A 23340-nucleotide genomic window follows, 5' to 3' on the forward strand; every position below is an offset into this window, starting at 1 on the left:
TCAGCAACGCCGGTGTTCCTACACTGGTACACACCTCTAGTGCCTAGATCTAAAGTTTTGTCCTTCTAGGTCAGTTGGAAGGTTCCTAAAACACTAACTTTGTAACTTTTACGCACCATTGACATTGCATTGGTGCATGCGTGTGCTTTAAGCGCTGCACCCGAGTCCCGCGGGCCTTTCCCGACTTCTTCACTGTTAGTCCCGAACAGCTCCAGCGATGCCCTAGGCCTATTTCCTTTCAGATTGGTGGTTCTTATACCACTATTTTAGTATATGGTTTAAGTGGCCCCTAGGGCTCATCCATATTGTGCAACTTTTGTATATTTAAACTGTGTTTTGTTTTAACGCATTTGCTTCTGTGCTCATAAAGAGTATAGGGGTTATTTGTAGTAAATAAATATATATATATTTTCAATATATATCTGTGTGGTGTCCTTTCATTTGGTAATCAAGGGGATTGTGTATGGTAAAACAGCTTGCTTCACATGCCTTTACAGAGTTTAGCCTAAGACTGCTTTGTCCACGCTACTAGGATAGCTGGACTATAAGGTTGACTTACAACCACTCATCATAAGGGTTGCTTGGCATGGTACAAGGTGATCACTAGAACTAGTGAGCATCATATACCAGGCCATCTTCTCACATTGGTGAGCAGCAGTTGGGATTTGAGCTTGCTGTTGTTTTACCATTACAATCTTTGAGAGTACCATTTGAAAGATCATACAGGTACCTGTTGGGTACATATAAAACAAGACTAGTATACTTAAGTTCTACTGAACTTAGTTGTTGTAGAGGATAGGGAGTAGCACACCCTGACTACAACTACTAGATAGGTTTAGTAGGTAAACACCAGTGTAGGTAGATTGCAACATATCCACCCACACGAGAGCAATGTCTGGAGCAGAGGGGTCCACTGGACCTACCCCTGTTGAGAGTGACCCTCCAAAGGCACCATTCAAATTTGCTATGCTTAATTTTAAAAAACCGAGGCAGCTGTGTTTCTTAAGAGGTCTCAAGACGGGTCCAGCCCCGACCACAGCATACCTCAGAGAGCTTTTAGACCAGTCTGAAGCTCTAAAGACCTCTAAAACAGACCCCACAGGGAATGTTGAAGGAGGCTCTCCCACTGAAGATGATAACACTGATACCCCTGTCCCTGTTGTCCAGATAGATGAGGAAAACCAGAACACTGGGGATACTCAGCCTGAGGATGAGGAGGATGAAGAGGAGGAAGAAGAAAGTGATTCTGATGATGAGAGACTTAGTCAGGTGCCAGCCAGAGGGCTTAGCCAGGCTAACTTAAGCCTATTTGGGACTGAGTCAGGGTCAAACCCACTCAGACCCCCAAGTGGACTTAACCAGGAGCAAAGGAGGAGGAGGAATCACTCGGGTGAATCCAATACTTCCCAAGCTTCTAGAGGTTCTCATGGTCACTCCAGAAGGGGGATGACTAGCCCTCTGAGAAGGGAACATGAGGCCAGAATGAGAGAGGCTGAGCTTAGGATCCAGAAGCAAGAATTAGAAGTTGCCCTGGCCCAAGAGAAGCTTGCTAAAGCAAGACAGCCTAGAGAGAGTGGATTAGGATCCACTGGTGGCAGCATTATGCCAAAGGATAAAGACAGGCCCTATGACAATAGAAACCTGAGTAAGATTGTGCCCCCCTACAAAGCTGGGGATGATATCCACAAATGGATGACTGCACTTGAGAGAGCCTGCAGAGTACAGCAGATCCCTCAGGAGCAGTGGGCAGCAATCTTGTGGCTCTCCTTTGAAGGTAGAGGCCGAGACAGACTCCTCACAGTTAGTGATGGGGATTCTAGAAACTACCTGGTCCTGAAGAGTGCTCTGATAGATGGGTTAGGCTTAACCACTGAACAGTACAGGTTAATGTTCAGAGAAACCCAGAAGACACAGACTCGGGACTCGGGACTGGTCTGAATTTGTTGAATGTGCCACTAAGGCTCTGGAGGGATGGTTGCTGGGAAGTAAGGTTACAGACTATGAAGGATTGTACAATTTGCTTATGAGAGAACAAATTTTAAATAATTGTCAGAACCAGCAGTTGCATCAACATTTGGTTGACTCAGATCTGACCTTTCCCCAAGAATTGGGAAAGAGGGCAGACAAATGGGTTAGAACCAGAGTTAAGCACCAGAACCAGAACCAGGGTGGTGACCAAAAGAAAACAGACCAGAAGGGTGGGGAGCAGAAAGCTAAAGACCAGAAGTCTTCAACAGGGCCCCAAACTAATACAGAGGGTGGGTCCCAAACTTCCAAGAAGAAGAAGAAAGAAGGTCAAAGAAAACCCTGGTGTAGTACATGTAAAAACACCTCTCACTGGACCAGTGAGTGTAAAAAGGGTGGAGCCCCCAACACTGCAGCCCCTAAGGCACCTGCACCCAATAGTACAGTCAGCAGTGTTGGTCCGCAAACTAAGGGGGTAGTAGGTATCACCTTGGGAACTGAGGGAGAGTCTGGCCTAGTCAGAACCCCTACACAGGCTGTTCTGATTTGTGATGTGGAAATAGATTTGTCCACTACTGTCACCCCCAGTAATCTGGGCAAGTACAGGCAGACACCTTTGATTAATGAAAAAGTGGCTCAAGCATACAGGGACACATGCGCCAGTGTCACTATGGTGACACCTAACTTTGTGGACCCTGGACAATACATACCTGGTGATAATTACCTGGTGACCAATGCCAGCAATGTCACTACTACACATAGTGTGGCAATTGTTAACTTTTCCTGGGTAGGGGTAATTGGCCTAAAAAGAGTTGTGGTTAGTGCAGATCTCCCAGTTGAATGTTTGTTGGGAAATTACCTGGAGAGCTCTCTATGGTCAGAAGTTGAGTACAGGACTCATGCAGAGATGTTAGGGATATCATCACATGTCCTTGCTGTGACCAGGTCACAGGCCAAAATGTGCCTCTCTGAACCACAGGTCTTGGATCCTGGAACAATGGACCAAGCACCTTCCAAGAAGAAGAACAGGAGGGTAAAGGCTGTGCCTTCCCAACTGCCTACAAGTGAGGATCAGCCTTCACAGGAAGATGATCTTGAGACCCCTGAAGGAACTGTCCCTGAAGAACTTGAACCTGATCAGGTTGAGTTTCTGGGGACAGGGGGACCTTCTAGGGCAGACTTGGGGCAGGCTGCTGCTGAGGCTGCTGGGAATGCTCAAGGTGCCCATAAAGTATATTGGGATGATGGGCTCCTTTATTCAGAGGGTAGAGACCCCAAGCCTGGTACAACCAGGAAGTTGGTTATACCTCTGCAATTTAGGGACTTCCTTCTAACCTTGGCCCATGATATTCCTTTAGCAGGACACCTAGGCCAGAACAAGACTTGGGACAGGCTTGTCCCTCACTTCCACTGGCCTCACATGTCTGAAGTTTTGTCGCTCATGTGTAACCTGCCAAGCCAGTGGCAAAGCAGGTGGAACAACAAAGGCCCCCCTGATACCACTACCTGTGGTGGGGGTCCCCTTTGAAAGAGTGGGGATTGATATTGTAGGTCCAATGGATCCCCCTACAGCATCTGGGCACAGATTCATACTGGTGGTGGTGGACCATGCCACCAGGTACCCAGAGGCAATTCCCCTTAGGACCACTACAGCTCCTGTTGTGGCTAGGGCCTTACTTGGAGTTTTCTCCAGAGTGGGGTTTCCTAAGGAGGTAGTATCTGATAGAGATGCCAACTTCATGTCAGGATACTTAACAGCTATGTGGAAGGAATGTGGTGTCAACTACAAGTTCACCACTCCTTATCATCCACAGTGCAATGGGCTTGTTGAGAGGTTCAACAAGACCCTAAAGGGTATGATCAAAGGATTACCAGAAAAGCTCAGGCGAAGATGGGACATCCTTCTACCCTGCCTTCTGTTTGCTTACAGAGAGGTCCCACAACCCACAAAAGGGGGTTGGCTTCAGCCCCTTTGAATTATTGTTTGGGCACCCTGTAAGAGGACCCCTGTGTTTAGTGAGGGAAGGATGGGAGTTACCTCTCAGAAAACCCAAGCAAGACATAGTGGACTATGTACTTGGTCTCCGCTCCAGGATGGCTGAGTATATGGAGAAGGCATCCAAAAACCTTGAGGCCAGCCAAGAATTACAAAAAGATTGGCATGACCAAAAGGCTGTCTTGACTGAGTACCAGCCTGGACAGAAAGTATGGGTGTTGGAGCCAGTGGCCCCAGCAGCACTCCAAGACAAATGGTCTGGGCCCCATACTATCATCGAAAAGAAGGGAGAGGTTACCTACTTGGTGGACCTAGGAACTCCCAGGAGCCCCCACAGGGTGCTCCATGTTAACAGATTGAAGGCATATGTTGACAGGGCAGACATGGGCTAGCTCATGGCTACAGATGGAGGGCAGGAGGAAAAGAGTGACCCTCTCCCAGACCTGCTGACTCAGAACCCTGAAGATGGCTCAGTTGATGGTGTGGCCTTAGATGGCAGCCTCACTGAAAATCAGCAAAATGACTGTAGACAAGTTTTGCAGTCATACAGACATATGTTCTCATTGACACCCAGTCAGACTAACTGGTGTACCCATGTGGTGGACACTGGTGACAGTCTTCCTGTGAAAAACGAGATTTACAGGCAACCTGATCATGTCAGGGACTGTATAAAGACTGAGGTGCAAACGATGCTGGAATTAGGTGTTATTGAGCCTTCAGAGAGCCCCTGGGCTAGCCCAGTGGTTCTGGTCCCCAAACCTCACACCAAAGATGGCAAGAGAGAGATGAGGTTCTGTGTGGATTACAGAGGACTCAATGCTGTCACCAGGACAGATGCACACCCTATTCCAAGGGCAGATGAGCTCATAGACAAATTGGCTTCTGCCAAGTATTTGAGCACATTTGACTTGACAGCTGGCTACTGGCAAATCAGGTTAGCTGAGGAGTCTAAAGCCAAAACTGCATTTTCTACCCCAGGTGGGCATTACCAATTTGTGGTGATGGCCTTTGGTTTGAAAAATGCACCTGCCACCTACCAAAGGTTGGTGAATCAAGTCCTTACTGGGTTGGATGACTTTTGCGCAGCATATCTTGATGATATTGCTGTCTTCAGCTCCACCTGGGAGGATCACCTGGTCCGCCTGAAGGAAGTGCTAGAGGCTCTGCAAAAGGCAGGCCTCACTATCAAAGCCACAAAGTGCCAGATAGGGCAGAGTAAGGTTGTATACTTGGGCCACCTTGTAGGTGGAGGCCAAGTTCAACCCCTGGAGAGTAAGATCCAGACCATAAAGGACTGGTCCCCTCCAACTACCCAGACTCAGGTCAGAGCTTTCTTGGGCCTGACTGGGTACTACAGGAAGTTTGTTAAGAACTATGGGTCCATTGTGACTCCTCTTAATGATCTGACTTCCAAGAAGATGCCCAAAAAGGTTCAGTGGACAGTAAACTGTCAAAAGGCATTTGATGACCTGAAGAAGGCCATGTGCTCTGCACCTATCCTGAAGAGTCCTGACTACTCAAGAGAGTTCATTGTCCAAACAGATGCTTCTGAGTTGGGAGTGGGAGCTGTGCTTTCACAACTTAATGTAGATGGTCAAGACCAGCCCATTGCTTTTATTAGCAGAAGGCTGACCCCCAGAGAGAAACGTTGGTCAGCCATTGAGAGGGAGGCCTTTGCTGTGGTGTGGGCCCTGAAGAAGTTGAGACCATACTTGTTTGGCACTCACTTCAAGATTCAGACCGACCATAAGCCCCTCTTATGGCTTAATCAGATGAAGGGTGAAAACCCCAAACTACTCAGGTGGTCCATTTCCCTACAGGGGATGGACTTTACAGTGGAGCACCGCCCAGGGACTGACCATGGTAATGCAGATGGTCTCTCCAGGTACTTCCACTTAGAACATGAAGACACAACTGGTCAAGGTTAGTCTAATGTCCCTGCATTTGGGTGGGGGGTTGTGTAGGAGAGTAGGGTCTGCTATCCTATGGTCACCCCAAATTTTAGCTTCTTGCTTCACTGGTTTATGACTTAATGTGGCTGTGGGCCTGCTAATCAGACCCACAGCCTGCTGTTCTCTCTCTAAATTAATGCTAATGCACACTAGGTGCATTACGAATTGGAACTGGTTCACCTTATTGGCCCCTGTAACAGTGTACCCCAGGTACCCAGGGCATAGGTGTTTCCAAGGCCTACCAGGGGCTGCAGCATGTATTATGCCACCCCTGGCCTGGCCTCCATATTTGACACCACTGGCTGATCACTCAGCTGGGGTACGTCGTTGTAATCACCCCTTACTTAGGTATAGTATGTCTATATCTAACTTAAAATGGACACATATGTTCCTATCAGCCACTCCTATGGAAGGCCTCATCAATCCTGGAGGCAGAGTGCTTGGAAATATGTGAGATGGTGCTCTAGCATGAGCTGAGCCTGTCTGCAGCTTTTGGAACCACTTCCTGTAGCTGTTCCATGATACTGCCATACCATATACTCTTAAGTGCATTATAATCCTCGCGGTTATTTGCTAACTTTGGTTTGGCTTTATCAAAACATGTCGAGTAAGGTGTCATACGAATTGGAATACTACCCCCTCGCCAGTTCTGGCGACGGGGGTAGCATTCCACCCTTCTAGAGGGACACGACATGTACATAACCTGAACCCCGGTTAAAATTAAACTAGAGCCTCAGCATCACAAAATGGATGCTGCCACCACAGACACAAGTCTGACCTCCTGCTGCTGGGAGTCCTTCCAGCGAGGGAGGCTTGGACAAAGGGTTTCCTGCCTTGGGAGGTGCTAGCACCACCCCAGACAGGATTTTGTGTATTGGGTAGGACAGGGCTGAATAGAATGAGACATGCCTGGGGCACACAAGGTGTCCCTGTGCATAAGCCAGTCCAAACCGGTGCTGGGGCTTCACAGCCCCAGTTTTGGCGCGGAGCTGGACAAAGGAAAGGGGGTGTAGCCACCCCCCTTCCTGGTCCCACCCAGAGGAGGGACCTAGCAGGTAATCCGGCCCCTAGATTTGGAATAAGAGTAGGAGCTGTGTCCCAAGACTTCAGATCATCCTGAACTCGACTTGAAACTAAGAAGAAAACTGGACTTCGACATTCTGCTGCACAGAAGACTGAAGAGAATCTCCCTTGTGGCCAAGGAGTGACCACCCTGTGAATACAGGCACCAACCAGCAACTCGACGTCTACTGTGACGCCGCCTCCCGCCGGAGCCCGAGCCCAGAGCCCAACAAGACCTGGATTCCCAGACATCTCACAGCCCGATCCACAGTCCCTGAAAAGAAGAGACCCGTGGAGGCATTGAGAGACGTGGGACCGGCCATCTTGAAAGACCCCCGAGAAGCTGACTGCGCAGCACCCGAGGCTCCCTCAATGCTGTGCTTTGGGGTTTGAGAAGCCCCACCACCGAGCAGCATTTGCACCGAAGATCAGCCCCCCAGCATCTCCACGATCGGCGTGGGGCCCTTTTGCATTTTGCCACTCGACGCGCCATCCCGGCCACTTGCCACGTGGCTAGCGGCCATCTTGGCGACGAAATCTACAATCTACACCGCTGGTCTGGTTGCTCCAGACTGGCCCTTGCTCACCTGAAAAGGAGCACCCGCTCTGACCTTGCTAATCCGAGTACTAAGCTTTTTCCACTTCCTGCGTGGCTTGCATTAGCCAAGGCCTGTTTGCTCCAATCAAGTTGCCGACACCGCCATCAGCTGCAACCTTCGTGGGACAGCTCGTGATCGACTCCTGGATGTCCCTGACCTCTTCGTGTCCACATGGCTGCGTAGACAAGCTGCACCTCTTCACCTGTTTGCACCCGACATCGCCTGGTTCCATCCTGGTTCCACGGTAGTCACTGGCTAGTGACTTTGAACATTGTCCCCTCTGCTTTCAGGTCTTCACATCTTCAGATCCATCCTTAGATCCACCGGACCTCTCCTCGACGACCCGCCTGCAGCATCTTCATCTCCAGGCACCATCGACCTGCGTGACGAAACCTGACACGACTTGGCACCTGTGCACCCGCTTCCTGTGGGTGAGTTAACTCAGCAACGCCGGTGTTCCTACACTGGTACACACCTCTAGTGCCTAGATCTAAAGTTTTGTCCTTCTAGGTCAGTCGGTAGGTTCCTAAAACACTAACTTTGTAACTTTTACGCACCATTGACATTGCATTGGTGCATGCGTGTGCTTTAACCCCTTCTACGCTCATGACGAGCTCAGCTCGTCATGGGCGTAACCTGCGCTACGCGGATGACGAGCTGAGCTCATCACGTAACGCGGGTTTTTTTAAATCGCAGCGCGCAGCGGGAAAACCGCTAGCGCGCATGCGGTTAAGAGCTTCACCCGAGTCCCGCGGGCCTTTCCCGACTTCTTCACTGTTAGTCCCGAACAGCTCCAGCGATTTCCCAGGCCCTAGGCGTATTTCCTTTCAGATTGGTGGTTCTGATACCACTATTTTAGTATATGGTTTAAGTGGCCCCTAGGGCTCATCCATATTGTGCAACTTTTGTATATTTAAACTGTGTTTTGTTTTAACGCATTTGCTTCTGTGCTCATAAAGAGTATAGGGGATATTTGTAGTAAATAAATATATATATATTTTCAATATATATCTGTGTGGTGTCCTTTCATTTGGTATTCAAGGGGATTGTGTATGGTAAAACAGCTTGCTTCACATGCCTTTACAGAGTATAGCCTAAGACTGCTTTGTCCACGCTACTAGGATAGCTGGTCTATAAGGTTGACTAACAACCAATCATCATAAGGGTTGCTTGGCATGTTACAAGGTGATCACTAGAATTAGTGAGCATCATATACCAGGCCAACTTCTCACTTATGACTCTTCTCTAAAAGTCTCCAAAATCTGCCTTATAGACCCTAGGTCTGCCTGTAGGTGTTTAGAGGCCCAACAACGTATATTTGTGATAGCTTTTGTGTACGCACAGACTATGGATAACTCCAGGCCGATTGCCCGGACAGGGACTGACTGATTGACTCTTAGCAGTTTACATAATAGGATCCCTTCTTTTACATTTAGTCGGTACCATGCCTTGATCTGTATATATTCTAAGACGTATATTAGAATTTGTGGTATTTTTAAATGGTAGACCTAGAGAATGGGTTCAAAATGTCTATTCCCTGAGCAGGAGTAAAATCTCAATAATCCGCCGACGTGAGCATCAGCCTTTAGGCTGAAGTGCCCAAGATTGGAAGAATTTTGTACGGTCTGTGCAAGCATATTCCTTAACAATCTCTAGAGGCTTCCCGTCTAATGTCCAGTAGTAGTGAAGGCAGTGCTTTCTCCCTCTAAAGGGAAGTACTTTCGTTTTAGAAATGTTTGGTATAAGAAAATATTCTTTAGCATACTGATTTAGGGCATTGAGGTTTCTCTGTAAGCCTATCGGAGTAAGATCCATGATTGTTACATCGTCGGCGTACATTAAAATGTGCATGTCGCTTGAAGCTATTTTTAGTGGAAAATTAATTTTTTGTAAAGACTCTGGGAGGTCACTTATATAAAGGGAAAATCGAATGGGGGCTGGGACACAGCCTTGCTTAAGGCCATTCGTCGTGACGATAGGCCCCGTCAAACCCTTTTTGCCCCCCAGCTGGACTTTACACCATGTTGCAGAGTGTAATGCCATAATTATGGTGAGCAGGTTATTAGGTATTCCAAGCTTCACTAACTAAGACCAAAGGGTTAACCTGTCTACATGATCAAAGGCAGTGGTAAAATTGACATAGACACAGTAAACAACCTGCTGCTTCGTTACTACAAATGTATCTATGACTGTTTGTAGGACTGCAATATTATTTGTTACAGAATGCTTTGGTCAAAAGCCAGCCTGAGTCGTTGGTTTCACTCCTGTGCAGAATGCCCAGTCTTCCAGGTGTTCCTATATGCATGTTGCAAAAATCTTCCCAGTAGCGTCCAGTAGGGCTATCGGTAGTTGTTGGGCGACAGTCGCGATCCTTTTTTCAGGATGGGAACCACGATCCTCCCCTGCCATGTTTTTTGGATTCTCCTGGTAGAAAGACAGTTGGAAAATAACAGGGCCAAAAACTTGCTCCAGTCTTCGAAATTACTTTGTTGAACTTTAATGGAGAGTTTATCTGGACCTGTTGCTACAGTTATCTTGCTGCCTTTATGTGTAGTGCTATTTCTTTCCCTGATTGTGCCAATGCGTTATGAAGTTTTTCCTCCTTTCTGGGCCAAGTTTGTATTGGTTTTGCCAAGCCGTAAAAATTTGGTCTATAAAGCTCAAAGAGATCCTTTTCCCACTCTGAAGGGGGAACTGGAGAAGAGTGGAGATTTTTCCTTGTGCCTGTTGCTTCTGTTACTATTCTCCAGAACTCCTTACTATTTTTTCTGTTTACTGCAGTTTTAATATCCACCCAGTTTTTTTATCAGTTTATGCACTTCTGATTTTTTCCTTCTGTTGTTGGCGCTTTTTTTCAGCTTTGCAATCTCTTTCTTTCTGACTCCAGAGTATTTTAGAAATTGCTGTCTGATCAAGTTGTTTAAATTAGAAGTTACGCAGTCTGAATGCTTTAGGACTGAGTGACCCCTACACACACCACACCTGGCTGTGCGGCCGGTAAGAGTGTCCAATATCTCTGTAACTGTATCCTCGTAAACTGTTATTGGGTCGGTAACTGTGCTTCCATTGGTCAGTAATGAGGTAATGATAGCACAATTAATTTTTGCAATTGCTTTAGAGTTCCATTATATCCGCCCGTTTTGATGAGATAGGGACCATGCATCAAAGAATTGCAAAGGGATCTCAGTTGCCAAAAATAAAATTGCGTGATCACTTTCTTTTGTGTTTTTAACATTCAGGATTTGCATTTTCCCAAAGAGGTCATAACTGAAAATTACATAGTCAAGAATAGAGCAACTAAATGACCCCTTTCTGGTGTAAGCGGTGGCAATATCCCCTTCTAGTCTTCCATTTTGTATGAGTCCATTAGAAGCTGTCTCTGAGGCGGCCTTCGAAGGGAATAGCGGTGATGGGATTGACAACATTTGCTCATGTGCGTGAGTGCCGCATTCAATCAGTAAAGTATTAGAAATGTTTCCATTAAAGTCCCCTGTTATAATTACCAATGGAAATCTTTTCGATTCTATGACTAAATCAATTTTGGCAAATGCTTTGATCATTAAGTGATCGTTCGTAGGATGTGTGAGATATAAACGTTAAAAATATGGAGATCATGAATGAAGTCCGGATTCTCTTTCCTATACTTGATTTTTATACGTTGGATATTCGGCAAACACATATTGACTACTTCGTGATCCCAGAATATATCTTCCTTCAATAGAATTGCAAGGCCTCATTTTTCGTGACCCCCTTCTCACAGCTGATGCCGGGAGATATATATTATATGATCTTTTTGATCAAGAATGCTAGTGCCCATGTTTCTTGCAAGATCACTATCGACGGTGAGTTTTCCAGACTCAGAGCTAGGTTTCTAGGGTCCTTCTCAGCTATGTTCCATGAAGCAATGCTTAAAGATCTACTAAAAGGGTAGCTTGTTCACTTTACCCTGCTTGTGACTGTTCAGGTTTTTAGATGTCTAAGACCAAGACAGATTGTGGGACTGAGACCTACAATTGTTTTCGGTGTGGTCCAGAATTCGTTGCACTGCGTTTTTTATGGACATGATTAATTATCCTTCAGGAGCATTCGGTTGGGCTCCTGCGCTGTGGGAAATGAGGTTATGGCAAGTGATCTTACCTTTACCTTTTGATTTTTTTGCCATTTTGAGTTTTCCTTAATTTCGACATCATCATATCCTTTTTTTATTGATAGTATCCTTCTCTCTTAGGATAATTTAGGGTATCACAATCGACCAGAATTCAACATTTGCCATTGTATACTGGGACTTATTTGGGAAGGCCACTAGTTTTATTTCCGAAGGCGTAAAAGAATGGAGTAGATCTATTTTCTGAAGCAGGTTTACTATTCTCCCACGGTTTAGGGGAGCTTTTCCTAAAGGAAACAGATCGGTTAATTCTAGGATACAAGGGACAATCGGCTTCTCTTTTTCGTTTAGAGTTCCTGGGGAAAAATGACCTTTGGTACCTGAGATGTTCATTAGAAGGAGATCATCTGAGTTATCTATAATCAAGTTAGATGCAAGAGGATGTAATTGCGACAAGAGATCGTTAGTGTTGTACGAATGTGGTAGCTGGTCTTTATTAAGGTGATCTCTGGAGATTTTGAGAGTTGAGCCTTATTCTCCGTTTCCCTTTCTCGGGATGTAAAGAGTGGGAATTTTATTTTCCATGTTGATTGCCGAGAGAGTGTTTGTTTTACTATCTTCTTATTCCCTTTACATTTACAGTGATTTTTGTTTCTCTTTCCCTTATGCTTTTACTGTAATCCTGTCTCTGCTGTAGTATGAGATTTAGTAGTGACTGTTGCCTCTTTACCAAGTGTTTGATTTGTCAAGTCTTGACTTCTTTCCTGGTCAAAGATTGGAAAAAATGAAATACCTTCTTTGATCTTGAAGAATCCTTAAATAATTTCCGCAGTGAAAACATTTTGTCATTGAGTGGCTCTTTATTATGTCTTTATTACCTGTAGCCCTATCTGTCTGCATCGCCCTTTGAAACCTTACTGTAGGGTGAAATTCAGTTGGTGGAAAGAGTGCCAAACTTTGTACTGTTTCCTCATTTGTTTTTTCTGATTTTCATGGTGGAATTTGGTGATGTTGGTTAAATTGTTTTTTTGCTCTTTTTATCTAATAGATATTGAAGAATATCAGTTTGGGTTTCCAATATCTGATCAGAGTTATCCATGTAGTTTTCCATTAGAGCTAATATAGATTCTAGAATTATTTGGTGAATAAAAAGTGCACTGGATATATAATCTTGTCTATTAGGTGAGTGCAATGGGTTAAATAACATAAAATCTGGTGACTAAAAAAGATTCTCTATTTGGTCAGAGGTGAGGCTCAGAATTCTGTTAAATATTAGCAAAGTCTCCTTTGTTGGTTTTAAGACCACTGAGGGAGGAGCTGAATTAAGATTTATGTCTGGTAGGGTAAAGTAATTTACTGATATTGAGGGTGTTATCTCCGCTGCTTTTTCTAGTTTTAGTTTTTGGGGTCTTGAGGTTATTCTCCTTTTGTTTAATCAGTAGATAGATTCCTTACTTGTTCATCTTCAGGAGCCGGATCATATATGAGAATTGAAGATTCGCTCTCCAGATGGGTATGTTTTCTCTGAAGGTTTCCATGGTCGGCTCCTATCGCACCCGTACTAATCGAGCCTCCATAGGTTTCCGGGGTTCGCTCTCTGCGGCCGCTGACTGTCAGCGGTCGCACGCGTTCTCAGGAATAATATCTGGTCGGGAAGGGGGCCTCCAATGGCCTCTCTCTGCAGCCGTTGGTTCTCTGCGGCCGCAATCGCGGTCCCAAAAATGTTTTTCTGGCCAGGGGGAGGGGGTGCCAGAGCCTTCTTCCGAATGCTGGGCAGTTGTATTTTGGAAGCTGTGGGGGGCCGGGGCAAAGAATGGACAGTGGCCGACAAATTGCTACGAGGTGCTACTCCTCCCCCTCCTCCGATAGCGTTTTGGTGATTTTGACAGCTCTGGCCTCACCGCCCATCTCTAGTCACTCGCCTTACAAGCAGCAGCAGTACAGTAAAGGCAATTCGGCTGCGGATCAGGTGGCGGTCCGGTCTGCTCCTCTATGGCTCCTGTACCCCCCCAGCCATCTCAGTTGTACTTGGTCTGGGACTGGACCTGTAGCAGGGCAGTGGGGTAACCAAGGTAGGAGCGCGATACGAGCTCGGGTGCAAACGCGGCCAACTGCTCCCTGCTCGTCACTTCCTCTTTCTCTGACTCAAGCCCTTCCTCTTTCTCAAGCCATTAATGGAGCTATTGGCAGAGTCACCAGCAGGAAAATCAAAGGCTGCCCGAAGCGGAAGGGCAACCAAAGTAAGCCGACAAGTGTGCAAAGGCAGATAAAACAGGCAAGTTTAAACAAATTTAAAACCGATCTCAATTCAGTGCAAAATAGCCAACACGCACCCTACTGTCTCCCATTACACCCTCATCAGAAGACTCCACATGATTGGCATACAAGGATCTGCTCTGAAATGGATGTATTCCTTCCTCACAGGAAGAACCCAAATGGTCAGGCTGTCACCCTTCACATCATAGACCAAGAGATTGATATGCGGAGTCCCACTGGGATCATCCCTCAGCCATACACTTTTCAGCATATACATGACACCGCTCGCCGACATCATCGAATCACAAGACGTCACGGTCATCTCCTACGCAGATGACACCCAATTCATCCTGTCTCTGAAGGACAAAACAACCACCACCAGGGACAACTTTGCCAACTGCATGACAATGGTAGCACACTGGATGCAAACCAACTGCCTCCAGCTAAACTCTGACAAGACAGAAATACTGGTCTTTGGCAACAAGACCTCTCCATGGGACTCAATCTGGAGGCCATCGGAGCTAGGACCTACATCCACACCAATAGACCACTCGAGAAATCTAGGGATCATCCTAGACTAAAAGCTCAGCATGACGGCTCAAGTCAACACAATGTGCACATCCTTCTTCCACATCCTATGCATTCTAAGCAAGATCTTTAAATGGTTTCCTCAGAACACCACAAAGACAGTCATGCAAGCATTGATCACCAGCAGGCTGGATTACGGTAACACTCTACACTTGAATCTCCAAACAACTTCTACACAGACTCCAAACCATTCAGAACACTGCTGCAAGACTCCTACCCCACTCCCATGCCGCTCCCACATCACACCGCACCTTAAGTGGCTTAACTGGCTTCCCATTCAAAAGCACAGCCAATTCAAACTTCTCACGCACACTTACAAAGCCCTACATATCACAGGACCAGATTACAGCGCATATACTTTGGCCAATGCACCAGACAGCTGTGCTCTGCCTCACTCTCAATCGCACACATTCCCTGCATCCACAAAAGCAAAACTGGAAGTTGCTCATTCTCCTACATCACCTCCAGGACATGGACTGTACTTCCTCAACACATCAAATCCTCCTGCTCACTTCTTGAGTTCCCCAAGAAGCTGAAGACCTGGCTCTTCATATAGACACCTTGGGGAGCTCACACTTACACACCTTCTCAAGCGCCTGGATAGCCTCTTGGGTGATAAGTGCGCTATACAAATCAGTATAACATAGCAAATGAGTCCAGGACCTACCTGCTCATCGATCCGCCCATGGTGCATCTCCTGTTGGCTTGACTTCGCTGCAGCGCCCACTAAGTTCTTCTCCGCAGCAACAAATCCTGTTCAGTGCTACCTGCAGAAGGGTTGTCTGGCCTTGCGGAGCCCTCGTTGGCTAGAGCCTGCAGCTTCGTCTTGCTGAAGATCTTCAACTTCAAAAAAGAGACCGACGAACGAAGGATTCTTCACCACGACTTCGGCCAGTGGCTCCCCTACGATGATGCATGCTCCTCAAACACCACCAGCTGTCTTGCCCCTTTGAACTTTACCATGCCAGACATTTTTCTTCTAAGTCCGAAGCGAAGCGGAGACTTGGCTAAATCCACTTCAAGTATCTGACCTGTGCTCCATCGCGGATGGCTATAACGTGCAACTTTGCCCCAATCTCGTGCTTTGAACTTTTAGGCACAATGTTATTCTTTAAACTTTAAAAATCCAGAACTCCAATACAACTGTTTGGATTTTTGCCGTTTTGTTATCAAATTGTAGTGTGGTTCCTATATTCCCAATAGGCTCTGCGCATTGGAATAACATAAACAATAGTTTAGACGTAGGACTGAGGTCGACTAGGTCCCTATTGAATATGTTAGACTTAATTATGAATGCCAGCTAGCTCAGAGGTCACTAGAAACTTTCTCGAGTAAACAAGGAGGTGTTAACTTCCCTGAATAGACAAGAAGGGATTAGCTTCTGACAACCGCATTAACATGACAACTTTGCTCCCCCCAGAATAAGGAGTATATCTCCAGAGTCGTGGAAAACAATAGACAACTATTTTACTCAGTCAATCGTGCATGCTTAGTTTCACCAGGAGTGCAGAGAAATAGAGAGACGGGTGTTTTCAATAAAAGTTGTTATTTATTGAGCAGTCCTCTTTCTCGTGCAAGAGAAGTGAATTGCCACAAATGCAATACTTGTCATAAAGTAAAGTGCGTACAGTAAAAGGAGTATTATGAAATAATACTGTAAAAGCATTTATATGGTTTCTAAGCCATAAGATACTTAAAACGGATAAAATATATACATACATAAAATCATTGACTAAACGTACTCAACTGGTGCTTCTAAGATACGCCTACCCCGGTGTACCTAACCTAAGCCTAGTACGTGGGAAGGAGTAAGTGAGCTGCAGTTTAGTTAAGGTAGTTTTTGCCAAGAATCTGAATCAAGAATTCTCTGAGGATCTAATCAGCTCCGTACCTTGGTTATAGAATGAAGGAGGTCTTGTATCTCGTTCTCAGGACTCGATCTCCCAGAAACCCGCAAGGGTGACTGGAAACACTGGAGCTGGATTTCTCGGCAGGAGAAAAGACAGCGTCTCTCTCAGTGCGTCAATGGAAGGGTCGGCTTCCTTTGGCTCTCGTTACAGCTGGGCTTCGGGTAAGTAGATAGCCGATCTGCTCCAAACCACCGTGTCTGCTTAAGGCAAACGATGGTATATTTATACCTGGAAGGTGCCGAGTTTGACGTAAGGTTGGACATAAGACGTCACTAAGAACTTGCAGTTCTTTCAGGACTCCAGGAGTTCTTGGACAAATCAAAACAAAAGCATTCCCGGGCTGCTGGAGGCTTGGTTTGTTTAAAGAACGTGTTGTACTTTCTAGGAGTCTATGGGAGTAGCCTTGCCGTATTTGGACTGCATTGGCTATGACTAAATATGGATATGATTCCTATGCCTTTATAAGGATATGATTTGTTATAACCACATAAGGGCATGAATCGGGAATATTTAAATAGGGTCCTAGATACGTTCACAACAAAATAATTTATTAAAATGTACTCAATTTTTAGGATGAGAGTAGAGTCAGCGCGCACAGGGCTGGCTTTAGCGCTGGTGGCTCCCAGTGCGACAATGTTTGTTGGCACCCCCCAATGACCACCTCCACCACGGATTCCATCACTACCAATCTTTACCAGTACCCCTTCAGTCTCCATAGCCACACTCTCCCAGATGTGTTTAATTAGTTTTCTAGTGCTGCTGCCACTCATACCAGTGAAGGGTGTAAGAGCATTTTACATCACACACTACACAGTGACAATCAATCATATGTGTATAAATCAGTGTATGGGAAATGTTACGTAAGGTAGAGGACTACAAGGTTGTAGGAGTCACATCACATGTCATCTATACTGGAAGGTAGTACAGTTTAACTGTGCTTGGTCTGGAGAACCACAAAATCAGAATGTAAAACTTTACAATATGTTTGGGGGTTTTCTTTAATCATCAGATTTGATTTCTATCCAAATGAACCCTTTTTGCTACATTAGGATGAAGAAAGACTTTAAACTAACCCTCTGCACTACCATTGGATGAGTCAAAACGTCCACTAGACAAAACTCATCTCGCTCCAGGAAAAACATTAATCACAGAAGTTATCTTGGCATTTATATAGTTGCCTGAAAATGTCTGGAGGCCAGGAATGCCACAGCAGGTGATTGTAAAACAATAATATACTTGCAAATAGGGTGCCCAGATCCGAAGTCAGCACCCGGTGCGGTGGCACTGGTCGCACCGCCCTAGAGCCGGCCCTGAACATGCATGCGCTGCTCTGCGAGGCATGCAGTATTAGAGTATGGACTTGAAGGTCCGGCCACTCTCTGCTCATATTTTTCATTGGCTTTTGTCTTTGTCCTTCGTAAATTCAGGCTTCTGATTCAGTAATCGGCTTGTTAGTCCCTCCTTAGTACCGCCTTGCCTTCATTTGTAACCTCCCATGGCTATTAAACTTGTTACTTCTGTTGTTACACAGTATGTCTTATTTAGTCTGTAAGCACTACTTTCTTTAATGAGTTTTTCCTACTCCAGGATCGACATACTTTCCTGCAGCATTCAGCCCGCCATGCGCTCTTACACTTTCCAGGCAGCCCGTCACTTGTTTTAAATAATTGAGGATATACTCTATCAGCGCGACGCCCGTTTCACGAACGCTGCGCAGATTTTGTTTTGCTTTTATTGTCGGGTCTTTTCACCTCTCCTCCATCCCACTCTCTCCTCTCCCTCCCCCTTCCAATCAGTTAGCTGGCTCCATCCTTCCTCACAGCAGAGCAAGTTGTACAGAGAGGGTGGGTTGTGCGGCAGCCTGCCTCAGAGCCTGGGACACTGCTGTCTGTGCCTGCCCTTCTCCTCCCAGCTTCCTCTGCCGTGAACTGACTTTCAGAGCTGCAGACAAAACACGAGTGTGGGAAGACACTGGTGCTGTCAGTAGCGGCGTCCTAGACTATTTAAAATGAGTCAAAGGTGTGTAAAATGTTAGCATATGTTCGCTTTGGGCCAGAGGGGGGCGCAGCACATACCACAAAACGCTCTATATGTGTGAAAAAGGCTGCTTTATTGAGGACAGGGTCACTTCACAAACATGTTCCTTGGTCTTTGCCATACAAAACTAAATCGCACTATACATTTGTTCAGCTACCTTGCCTCCTGCCCCCACCCCTAAGGTTTCCCCTTTTTCCTTTCCTTGCAACAATCTTTAAACCCTCACTCATTCCGTAACTGTTGAACTTTTTTCCTGCGACCTCTTACTTACCTCCCAAAACATCTACCTAACTAAGCATTTCCTGTATCAACTTCCCCTTATTGCCTGCTCCCGGAGTAACTTGTTCCCAACCATAAACTTAACCTGTAAACATATAAAAACTATTTTCCACATGCCACTCAGAAAAGTCCTTACCTGCCTCTGACTTTTCTGACCCACCCCAACCGAGGGCTTCCTAGGATACTTTGTAATGTTCCAAATCACCTCTATAAGCTTTGCATCCCATACCAGGCATATATCCATCCAGAAGTGAGACAATCGCACCCCATCATCCCTGCAAAAGTGTACTACCGCCTAACTAAAATCCCTATGTTCTACTCTCCCAGCATCCTCCTTATCGCAAAAACCCCTTGCCCCTGATAATTTCTCTCCTGTTTTCTCTATTGTGCTCTTGGGAAAGAAACAACCCGCGACCAGTTGATACACCACCCCCATCCCTGCTGTTTACCTGCCAAAAGGACCCCTACGGTTTTCTACTCAAACAGGAGAAGGACCCTTACTCACCTTGAAGTCTTAAACTCCTCCAGAAATATCAACAAAAGCACTTTACATGTATTACTTATTATTATTGTAAACCATCCAAGCGAACGCATGCCACCTTTCCTCTGCCAATAAACTTTATTGGCTCTGTGTACCAAACCCGGCTAAACCTTTTCCTTTTCAACTTCATAGCGCACAACCCATTTCTAACGGAAAGCCCCTTATCTGTGTTGGCATTTCCTCCATCGCCAACCTCGCCACTGTACCTGAAAAAATACAAGCGTAAACATATGCACACCAACTGTCCCCAACCTTGCTCTTCCCAGTTAATGTATATGACAACCGGCAGATTTCCCTCGCCCCGTCACATAAACCTGCCCCTTTTCCAGCCTTCATTGCTGTAACCATTGCTAAACTGATCGGCAGAAGATGAATACCCTAATTAGGTGGGCCTCCCTAAAATACTCATGCTCTACACATAGCCCGCCATATCCCGTTGTCCTGAAAGCTGCCGAAACCCCCTGCCCCCTTTTTGTCTGGACCCTTTTTACGCTTAGCAGCCCCATATAGCCGGGCATGCTGCTGCCTGATCCCCTTCCACCCTTTATTCACCTGGCTGTCCATTCCTACCCCGCAATTCCAGAACCAGGAGAGCCCCACAAACCTACATAGTGCCAAAAAAAAGGGGGGGCATACATTATCCCCATGAATCCTGCGACTCATCTGAATGCGCAAACAGGCTCACCTAAAAACCTTGGCCACTTGTTTCCTCATTCGTGACCCAGTCTACTTCTCTCTGCCTCCACCCCTGAACCTGCGCGTGCCCATTTACCCCCCACTAAGACTTCCCCTATAAAAGCCACCCATGCCACATTACCTGCAGTAGTGCCCTACAACCACCTGTCAATCATTGACACCTACCCTGTGCAGCAACTACTTCATTTCCCCCTCTATCTAATCTCTCCTGAGCCCACCTCTAAACATATTACCTATGCTTAGCCCTTGCTTTCTCCGGGTACTACCCCCAAGACCCTACCTGGCTTGACACCAAATATTGTGTTTCACACAACTTACTACCGGCACTCACAATGGCTCTAGTGCCTGTGCGAACCTCAAGGTATTGTACATCGCCCACTTGCACCACTGCTATGTTGCTCTCTGATTCTACCCACTAGTGTGCCCCATTCCCCCTCACAAAGTTTTGCCACCTGTGTAACTCCTCCTTTATCCCAGCTGACCAGTGCATGTCATGTTGTGTCAACGTAAAGCCTGTTAATGACTTTTCCCATCACCTAATTGTGTTCTTCTTGTCCGTCCCGCCCTACCTGCGCATTTAAGCTGTCCCACAGGCACCTGTACCTTTTTACCCCTCACCCGTAGAGCCACCATGTCGCATACCACCATCACCATATGCAGCTTCTTCACTATCAGTAGGCGTGTCTCCCTCACCTCCGAAACAAAATCATTACCCAAAATGATAACACCGTACCTGGACCTCGTGTCTCCTCTGATGCAAATTAGACCCCAATGATCTCTTGTAAACTTGTCAGCTGCTTTCGACAGTCCGCTGAACCGGGTTACCCCCCAGGAAGAAGTCGTCCCGCTAGTGTGTCACTGTGTCTTTTCCTGACTGCACGAAAACCCATTGCAAAAAGAAGCTGATATGCTCAAAACATGCACAGGATCCAGCACAGCCCCTTGCTAGCGCTTTGTCCACCCTTATTTAAGACCTTCACCGTATGCAACTTCTTATCCATCAGTAGGTGTGCCTCCATCACCTCTAAGTCCAAATAATTACGTAGAAATGACAACACTGTACTCAGACCTTGTGTCCTCTCTGGTGCCCAGGGGACCCCGAGTGCTCCATGAGCTCTTGTAAACTGGTCAGCTGTTGCTGCCTGTTTGTTGAACTGGCTCATATATCCGCCCGTAGCGCTGTACCTCGTGTCTCTTTTTGTGGTTTTGTCTCAACCTTACCAGCCGAAGTTGTCCTCCCCTCATCCTGTCGATGTTCTACCCCCTCCCTTTTGTTCCCTCCCGTCCCATTTGCGTTCCAGTACCTACTCCTAATAATTTTACCTCAGAACCACCACCATTGAAACACTAGGATTTGAACACATAACCTTTGGAGTAAGAGTCAAAGACCTTAACCCCTAGGCCCCAGTGACTCCTTCCGTCCCCGCTGATTGTTGTAAAGTCTTACAATAACATTCCCTTTCTTGCCCTTACCTGGCGTCAAGGTCGGCGTCCACCCTGGATCGCGCCGCCTAACCAGTCGTCCCTGGATTCCATCACATTGTCCTGGGCCGGCCGCTTTCTTTCTTTTCCACCTGAAATGAACTATGCACATTGTTACTATGCCTCCCCACCCCCTCTTTCCTTTCCCCTTCCCCCTGCTGCTTTAGCGCTCTTCCAATTTTTAACTTGTATATATCTGGGCAAACTGCCTTTCTGATCCTGGTCTTCTGCCCAGCATCTCCCGCCGGAGCATTGACCCCTTGGGGGTTGTTGCACCACTGTAAAACCTCTGTGCGTCGTTTCATTATGTCCTACCTGTCCCTCAATGTTCTGGCTGTCCGCTTCTGACATTGACATCTTTTTCTCTCGGTCATGTGGAGCCGCATGTGACTCACCCTAGACCGTTACCTCCCACGCCTGCTGCCGTGCAATGTAAAACGTAAGGTCTGGCAAGCCGGTGTTAAGGGCCCCAACCCTTTCTACGCCGGACCCCCCCCCCGTATGCCTTCTCACTGACTTCCCCCCTCCCTCCACTGCCTACTCTCGTGGGCTGTGGTGGATCCCCAAGCGCCCCTCCCCCCTTAGCCCCACTGTGGCCAATCCTCCCCTAACTACTCGCCCCCCCTACCTCTCTCCTATGGGTTCAAACTCCCCCTGTGGCCTCAAGCGCTCTTCTCCTAACGTGTTGCCCCCTACCCAAACCAGCTCCTTATCGCTCCCAGTCTCCCGGGGACTTGCTTCACCCCCCACCATCTGCAAACCCACCTGCCCCATCCCAATGCCTCCTGCTCTAATGCCGGCTTCCTGACCAGGACCGCTGAGCCAAGCCTGGCTTTTGACATTTTTAAAGGCCAGTATAGGTATCGAACCCACGGCCACCTTACAGAGTCGAAAAAGCACCATAACCCTACTAAACACTTTTGAAACTCCCTGCCTACCCCAAGCTTCAACCGGCTGCCGTGTCACCTTACAATAATTAGTGACACGGCAAACAAAATGTCTGGTTATAAACCCCGCTACCCCAGCCCAAAAAGGTAGCCCAATTGGCTGCACCACTGGCCCAAAAACCCTGGGGGGCAAGCCTCTCTGCGGTCGGAAGCCCCTCCCCCCCCCCCCCAAAGCCCCATTCGGCTGACTTTCTAAAACGTTGCAGCTCAGTGGTAAAGTACAAATGTAGCCTTTTCGTTCTAAACACAACCTCGTTATATGAGGGGAACATACTTTCAAGGTATATGTTGTATTCAATTTGTAAGCGGTGTCAGAATAACTACACGATTTCAAACATATCAGTTTATAGCAATAAAAACACTAGATCGGCTGTTAAGCACCAGATCGAAATCTACGATCTCTTGGATTAAAAAAACCCTGATCTCTTGTTTCTTACAGAAACCTGGTACAGGCCTGACTCCCTGCCCTGCGTCCTTGCTGCCCTTCCTCCTGAATACTCTATGCTCCGTGCTGATCGACCTGGTGGCAGAGCTGGAGGCGGCGTAGCTTTGATTGCCCGCAAGGAATTCAACTTTCAGACTCTGGCCTCGCCCACACTACCAGCTGCTGACTGCCTTGTTGTGTGCTCTACTTACCTCAAGACACCGATCACATGTGTAATAACGTACCGACCCCCTCAGTCGTCTCCTGAGTTCCTCCCTGCCTTTCAGAACCTCCTGGCCACTCTGGTAATTAATAACGCCTCTGTCTTAGTTCTGGGCGATTTTAACTATTGGCCTACGGATCCCGCCGAAGACTCCTCCTCTAAAGACTTTACTCAAGCTCTCTCTAGCCTCAACTTCATCCAACATGTTCAAAGCCCCACTCACATCGGCGGCCATATCTTGGACCAGATATGGACGCTTAATATCCCTATTTCTTCCC

This window comes from Lissotriton helveticus, chromosome 3_2 (genome assembly GCF_964261635.1).
Source record: "Lissotriton helveticus chromosome 3_2, aLisHel1.1, whole genome shotgun sequence".
Classification (NCBI taxonomy): Eukaryota; Metazoa; Chordata; class Amphibia; order Caudata; family Salamandridae; genus Lissotriton; species Lissotriton helveticus.